Here is an 8,590-nt window from a genome sequence, read left to right on the forward strand (position 1 = left end):
ATGACCTTTTGCAATTCAACCACTGTGAAAGCTGTGTTGTACATGTAGCACAGCATATATGCGGAGCCCAAGGCTTGTCTTGGTCACCAACCTTGCATCCGAAGTAAAGATGATATGCCTTCTTCACTTGAGAATTGATACTTTTCTTCTGGTTGGCAAATGTCACTTCCCCACAAATATAGCAAAAATTGTCCGCGGTATTAACACACTTTCGAGGCATTACTGTTCTTTATTGTACGTAAATGGATGAAATAATAAGTTTTATGTAACAGTAGCTTGAACTGTCTCGCACAACGTCTAAAATATTTTAAATGCTGAACCTATCTGATTGGGCTTTATATAGTACACTGCTTACGTCAGCTTCAGCAGCCGCCTGGCATTAGTATAATAGGCCTACACATGTATAGTACACTGCTGACGTCAACTTACTTCAGCAGCCGCATGGCATTAGTATTGCATTGCATCAGAAAATGATGCAATCAACTGTGGATGATGTGAGCATGATGGTATCATGCAATGTTACATCATTATTCCGGATGTTGCTGCAGTCCTACTGGAGAAATTTACACAGTGAAACATAGAAAATGAGGTATATGAATATCTTCAAAACGAGAGCCAATACAAATTTTTCACGGTTATATTCGTGTTCGGCACACCAAAATACTACAGATTAGGGCCTTTTCAAGTCAGTAATGATTTCACTGTTGACCAGTGTAATCTACAAAATTTATTTTCCAATATTTCACATTTTTACTCCGAAGATTTAAAGCAACAGATTATTGAAACTATACAACACTTAAATCAGGTTATATCAGACCTTGATTATGTAAATAAAATTTGTATTGTAACATTAATTTCTGGCTCAAATGGAGTTTATAGCGGTAAATCAAGTAGAGATTATAGCGGTGGTGAGTTCCGTATTATTGGTGAAAAACCTGAAAGAACAATAACTCTTAGGAAATTATTTCTCGATCATTATAAAATAACTGAAACAGAATTACAAACATTTTGGAATTCCAAGAATTTGCCACTGACGGACTAAAAAAATCACTCAATATTATTAACGAAAACATTCCTTAAATCGTTGAGTCATGGAGAAAAATAGCCCCACCAGCATCTCTTCTCAAACACAATAATAATCCCTATGGTGAGGGTCGTCATATTTCACCAGAAATCGTTAATATAACTTCAGCAATCGCAGTCAATCTTATATGTGACGTAATCGATGGCAGCTTTCAAATAGATCTTGAAATATCAAATGAAGCTCAACAAGGATATATTTATATACATTCACTCCACAAGTTCCTCCTGGATATTTAATCGTACAAGAACAGATAAATCCTGTTCATCTGCGATGTCGTAATCCGTTATTATTAAGAATAAATTTCAAACTTACTGACCAGTCCGGCAACTTGTTGACCTACGTGGAGAATTTTTTAATAAATCTGTATGTGAAATCTCAGATTTCTAATCACAGATCTTTGATCTTAACAATTTTCAACCTCAGCGTGAAATCAGATTTATTTTATTCTGATGACAAAAATTCAGAGAAAAAAAAATACTTCAGAAAATAAAATACTTCAGAAAAATATTTTTGTCAATTTTATCGAAAATAAATCCGTCAGATTTCTTAAATATTGAGGGCAATAACCCCAGCACCCTTTTCTCTAATTGATTTTAGGATTTTTGGTTGAAATATAACACAAAATGATTAATGTTAGCGAATTTCAACACAATTAACACAAAAAAATCACACAAAACAATCAAATCAATTAGAGAAACGCTGGGGGTTTGACCCTAAAGATTTTGGAAATTTGACGATTATTCTTAATAAAAAAATGACTAAAATAGGAGAGAAAAACGATGAATTTTAACGAATTTTCATGAAAAAACAGCAACATTTCAGAATATTTCTGAAAAATAAAAATCATAAAATTGAATTATATCAGAAAATATTAAAAAAAATCAGAACAAATACAAATATTTCAGAAAAAATAAAAATATTTTACAATTATTCTAGAGAAAATTATATAATGTACCAACATGTGGGGTTTTTCATACACGACAGAGAGGCACTTGAAAACGCCATCAAAACAATAATGACTCAATCTCCAGTAAACACAGAACAATTTAGTATTGACGTAGTTATTGACGAAAACGGTATCGAAGACTTTTTATTGACGCAGGAACAATTAGATCGACTGCGGAGAGAACATATTTCTATGATTACGTGTAATAGAGATCAGATTCTGAATTATGCACATTCCTGCATTAATATCGATCAACTTAAAAAATATTGTCTAGTTCTGAATTTAAGAACTAAGAAATATTTTCTAGTTCTGAATTTTAAAATAAAATAATTTTTAGTTCTGAATTTAAGAAATAAAACATATTTTCTAGTTAGTACAATTTGAAAAGTAAAAGATATTATTCTGTTCTTATTTTTTTTTTACTGTTTCTCATTAATCACTCTCACTAGTGACGTTGTTAATAGAATCATTTTCATGAACAAGAGTGTTTTCATTTTCAATATCTAATATAATGTTTTTCAGTTATCTCACGCGTGCATTTATAATCTTTATTTCTCGTATTCGTCAGATAATTTTGATCTAATATTATCAATCGCGATAGAAAGAGGCACAAATTTTTCTACTTCTGTATCTTTCACTGTTGATAAAGATTGTGACATGATTTCATGTATATTTTTCATTAACCGATATTCAGATGATAGTGTTTGTCCACCCTGAAATTTACGATTTTGTAATGAATGAAAATAAGAAATTATCTTTTTCGGATCAAGTTGAATGTTTATATCATATTTTTTTTTGAAATTTTGTTATTGCAGAAACTATAGCTTTAATATTTTCAAAATTCATTTTATTATATATATATATATATATATATATATATATATATATATATATATATATATATATATATATATATATATATATATATATATATATATATATATATATATATATATATATATATATACATGATAATGCCTGCCGTGTATGTTTGTGCCGTCCCTAGAATGAAGATATACACAATACTGTAAATACGTTTTTATATGTATTTGTGCCGTCCTTAGATAGCTTACTAGACATATCTCAATTTGGCTATTCTCCTGGTCAAAAGTCACTTTGACTATTCTCATCTGACAAACCTGATTTATTATCATCTGATAAATTTAACTAAACAAACGTTAATTTGACAAACTAGACAAAACGCTATCCGAAGCTCCTTGTGTGTCATTTGCCATCTTAGCAAATTACTATATTATTATTAATTATCCTCAGTGACAAGGACATATATCATGTGTGTGAGAAAAGTGTGTTAATTTTTTTTTTTATAGTGATTTCCGCACTTGCCTCACTGATGATAGAGATCTGAGAATGATAAAATAGACGTTCTATATTTATCATAACAATGATCAAGATGATACAATTTTTTTAAAAATAAATAGTTAATAAATATAATCGAGTTAATTACTTAATTACTCTACCGGAGATATCTTAGCCTGGCAGTTATCTCTTACAATACTGAAATGTAATTTTTTGTTCATTATTTTTGAAAGAGCAGATTTGGTTATATTTTCCGCAACAAATTGTACAGAACGCTGGTGACTATCAAAATATCTCCCGGCTGAATTTATCGGTTGAAATATTATTTCTTCGCCAGACTCTGTGTTTGCAGATGTAACTGATCTTGCAATTTTTTCATATTTACCAGTCCCACCACATAAAGTATTTTGACTCTGCGTGATAGCTGTGAGATTGGATAAATTATTATCGATTTTTATACCGTTGATGTGAACGATCACAAGACCTTTTTCGATCAACCCGTTGAAACATTCAAATACGAACCGGTGACAGTATTACTTTTTCTTTCCCCCAGAACGGAATCTTCGATAACCATGATTATTAACAAAACCGACTGAAGGCATTTTTCGTCGACAGTGCATAATTACACCATCACGATTTTCTTCTTAATTCGTTATTATATGATGCTTTACAAATTATTGGCTCATTTATGTAATAACATTATTTGTTTAAATAATAATTTGTCTAAATCATTACTTTGACAATCTTATCAGATAGTCTTCTACACTTTTTATAACCCTGTCTCCGTCACTATTTTATGTATCATAATATCTGTTTAGTTCTCTATATTTTTTACCACCACATTGTACACACAACTGTTTTATCTCTACCTCCATCACTTCAAACACGGTTTAGGTTCTTAACTTCCATTACTAACACTTTGCAAATGATGTCCGCAGAATTCGTTTACGCAGGCTTTGTTACAAGGAGTCAAGGAACCTATCTTCAACCACCAGAATTTATCCCTTGCTTGGTCAACTTTCAAAATCACCGATGGTGTCGATTCTACGATGAAGGACAAACGAGCGGCAACTATCATTAATTATCTCGACAATCGAAAATATCTTTTTAAAGTAAAATTTGTTGTATTAGCAGAAACAGATAATTTAATTATCCGTGACAAATATGATCCTGTCCTTCATAACGAAAAAATTCCCATACTGAGTAAAAGTTCCAAACCAGGAGAGTTGACTGGTATCGACAAGCCGTATTATGAAAGAGCGTATCCTGTAACAGCAGTTATATGTGGAATTTATCCGATAAATGAAAAACCCAGCGTTGATAATCTGAAATCGATTAAATTTTCAAGACTGAATTGTGTAGCCGAACGAGTAACAGAACATTTTACCGTTTCGACCCGTGGAAACGGTCTAACGGACAAAAGACGTAAAATAATAAATAGTTAAAGACATCTATCAAAGATGTCGCTGAGTTAGGAAGAAAACTAAAATTCCCAATAACCGTAAGTGATTTTGTACCGATCAAAATATAATTCAACAGGAGTTTCGATTGAAATTATTGATCATAATGCGCATGCGTGGACTAATGCAGTAACAATATTTCCACAAAATCGAACTGTTAAATTTTATCAAGGAGATATTTTTGATTTTATTAAAGAAATAAATAAGAACGATGCTGTGTCAGTACGGTTATTTCATAGTTCTGTAAACGACGATGAATTGATTAGATCAGATGCAAGTATTTGTATTGAAGAAAAACGTAAATTGTATCAATTTGTACGACCTAATAGCGTTATTTATCGAACAGATTTTCTTCACACAAAAATGAAAACTCTTGCACGGCGATATACTGATGATACTGACGAGTTGCTGAGTAACTGTTTTACTGTTCCGTCAGTTGCGGTTCATTTTACTAGAAAGAAAAATTCGTGGAAACCAACTCGGTTTGCTTTTATTAATGATATAATATCGAGTTGCGTCGAATACGGACACTGTGGATTGTGGAATACTAAATACGATTATAAAGATGTTATCTCTGTTGATATGGTTGCATGTTATCCGAGAAGTTTTCTTGGTATGGGAGAATGTTCTGTATATTTTAAAAGATTTGGTCATCCGACACACGAAATGACCAGAGTATCGATAAATGGACTATTAAGGATTTTGACTTGACTGGATCCGCTTGTATCGAGTCATTCGAGTTTGCTAAAGATCTTCATCCAATTTGTTATGATTGGTTTGGCAAACATTTTTCAGAAAAATGTGGGCACCAACAGTATTGTTACGATATATGCTCGATGGAAAAATATTGATATTTCTGACAACAAGTGAAGCAATTATATCATATCGTGCGCAGAAAGAAGTTTGGTTACCACAACAAAAAAAAATATTCTTTTGACGAAAATCCTGATACAACCGATCATGAAAATAAAATTACAAAAGATCTCGGCAGAAAAATAATCGATAAATTCACCCAAGGAGGATCATAGGATCATAAACGACATTATACAAGACTGATTATAGAAGATGCTGAGTTAGATTTTATAATCCCTATACAACGAAGAAAAATACGTCTATACGTCGAGAAATAGATTTCTTGCCAAATGGAACCAAATTGGGTACAATTGCGAGTTATATGGACAGTGAGTCACCGCAATGTACTCATTTAAGATCGTCAATGCTCGCATACGTTTCGATAAATATATTATCGATGATAAACAGAATTTCTGGGTTTGCTGTCAAAGTCGCTACGGATTCGTTTTATATCAATGAAAATATTCAGAATTGTTCGAAAAATTAAATATCGACACTTATGCATCATCATGGGGCGAATGGAGAATAAAACAGGAGAATACACTCGATTATTCTGAATCCGCTTACGTTGAAATCAGAGATATTTACACTGTCATATTTATTGCAAAAAATTTCAGACATTAAAGTTATCATCTGTACCGTCAGTATATGTTCCCATAGTTGGACATAAAACAGTTTGTCTTAATGGATCAGGGGGTCTGGTAAAACAACTCGTGTGATTGAACTATTTCGGAATTTTGATATGATCGTTTTAACCCCTACACACAGACTCGCAAGATAAATGAGAGAAAGAAATATTAAATCATATACTTTTCACAGTTTTTTTCGATGGAAGAGAGATAAATCGACTCCTGATAGAATGGGCGAGAAATATATTCCAAATATTATCGTTTGGGATGAAATATGTACAGTGTCGTTAAAAACATTAAAAACATTTCTTGACTGGTTATTAACAAAAAGTACTGCTGTAATAATATGCGGCGATCGTGGTCAACTACCACCTGTTGTTGGATTGTCTCCACACGAATGGCTGAGGTATTTTGTTGATTATTATGAAAAAATAACTAATGATCATAGAGCACTTGATCCAGAATAAAGAGAAGTAAAATGGTTAATCAGACACAGCCGAAAAAAAATCAGTGTGAAATAATGCGTGAAGTAATTTCAGAAACCCCTATTAACAATTTTTGGAATTAGTGGAGACCAAATGATTTGATAGTTGCAAGTAGAAACATAGTTCGTGATACACTTCAACAACAATTATTTATCTTGCATAAAGGAACGTTTCCAGAATTGCCAGTGCCGGTGTGTTATCGACCAGCAGATACGCGACGGCAGAATATCGAAGTTGATATTCCAGGATCGTCAGAAAAACAAACTCTTGTATTAAAGGGTATTGTTTTGTTTCCTGTCAATGTTGTTGAAGATGCACTAAAAGTGAACAAATTTCCGTGGACGCTAGGATACGCAATGACGATTTATTCATCTCAGGAGTTAACTGTTTCTTATAAGCGAGTTTGGATCGTCGGTGATCTTATCGAATGGTCAAATTTGTTTTTTCTCGCAGTGTCTAGAGTTACAAAAATATCTCAGTTGCAGAGGGTTATTATATACGTTACAGAAACCACTGGCGATGTCCTCAATAAATGTCGAGGTGACAATGATATAATAAGAAAAAAATTAGCCGGTTATAAACAGTGTTACAAAAATAAATAAACGCGACTTTGACCATGATGCTGAGTTTATAATGATGCTAAAACAACAAATGAATAATCATTTTTCAAGCTGTAATATTTTAATGTTGTGACGATACTCGAGTAATGATCCAAGAAAATTTACTGTGGCAGAATTAATAGTAAGTTTGGTCATACACGCGAAAATGTGATGCTGACCTGTCTTGAATGTAATGGACGTAAAGGACTCTATTTACGTGAATGCGGTGGTAATTGTGTGTCTTCAGGAATTACTTGTGATTGCTCTCGTACAAATCCACGCTGAGAAGCAGTTGAATCTAGTCTGTATATTGCATGTCTACCCGTGGATCTTACCACGCTAGATATTTTATGTGTCGTTACACTCCAAATAGGATCAGTCGCTTTTTTTACCGCCTTCAAGTTCACCGGATTCATATCAATATTTTACAGTAACATTACATAATACTGGTTGTTTTGAAAAATTATTTCGTTTTGTTGGTATATGTTTTTTTTTTTTTTGTAATTGCATTGGTGGGTTTCATGGAAGTTGCACGCGTAATTTCATTATTTAACGCGATTATCACAGTTGGTAATCTTGTAACCCATTCGCGAGATCTCGTATCCTGAATTATTTCCTTCGCATACTGATATCCAAATAGCCGCTCAGCAAGTGTTCGATTAAATCGTTCAACAATTGCCTGATCACAATGAATTGCAGTATGTCCTCGTCTAATTTCGACATTATGTTTTTTCATCAAAGATGATACTGCACCAAGAAATTCCTTGCCCGGATCAACTTGTAATAGTCGTGGCCATCGTAAGGGTCCTCGTTGATAAATTCGCTCAAAAGCAGATACAACTTCAGCAGTTGTTTTAGTTGATAATGGTTCTGCTTCCTTGTACCTACTTGCAACGTCAACGACAGTTAACGCGTATTTATACGTTATTTATCGTCTACCAATTTTGATAGTATCGTGTGGTAAAAATAAAATGATGAACTTCATTAGGACTGCTGACATCAAAATGTGCATGCTGAATTCGTTTAGGCGGTGGTAGGTAAATTTGCCATATTGCCTGTCGTGCTAACCAATATGCGGCGACAGAACGTTCGACACCTGCTGCTTCAGCGAGTTTACTAATTGCTGCTCTACCTCTCCAGTATCCCCTTGGACTATAATAAATTGATTCCATTATTTAATAATTGATTAATTAATTACCAGCCCCATAATGCTAGTTT

The sequence above is a fragment of the Sinohyriopsis cumingii genome, chromosome 9, assembly GCF_028554795.1.
Source record: "Sinohyriopsis cumingii isolate HCF-2022 chromosome 9, ASM2855479v2, whole genome shotgun sequence".
In the NCBI taxonomy this organism is placed as follows: Eukaryota; Metazoa; Mollusca; class Bivalvia; order Unionida; family Unionidae; genus Sinohyriopsis; species Sinohyriopsis cumingii.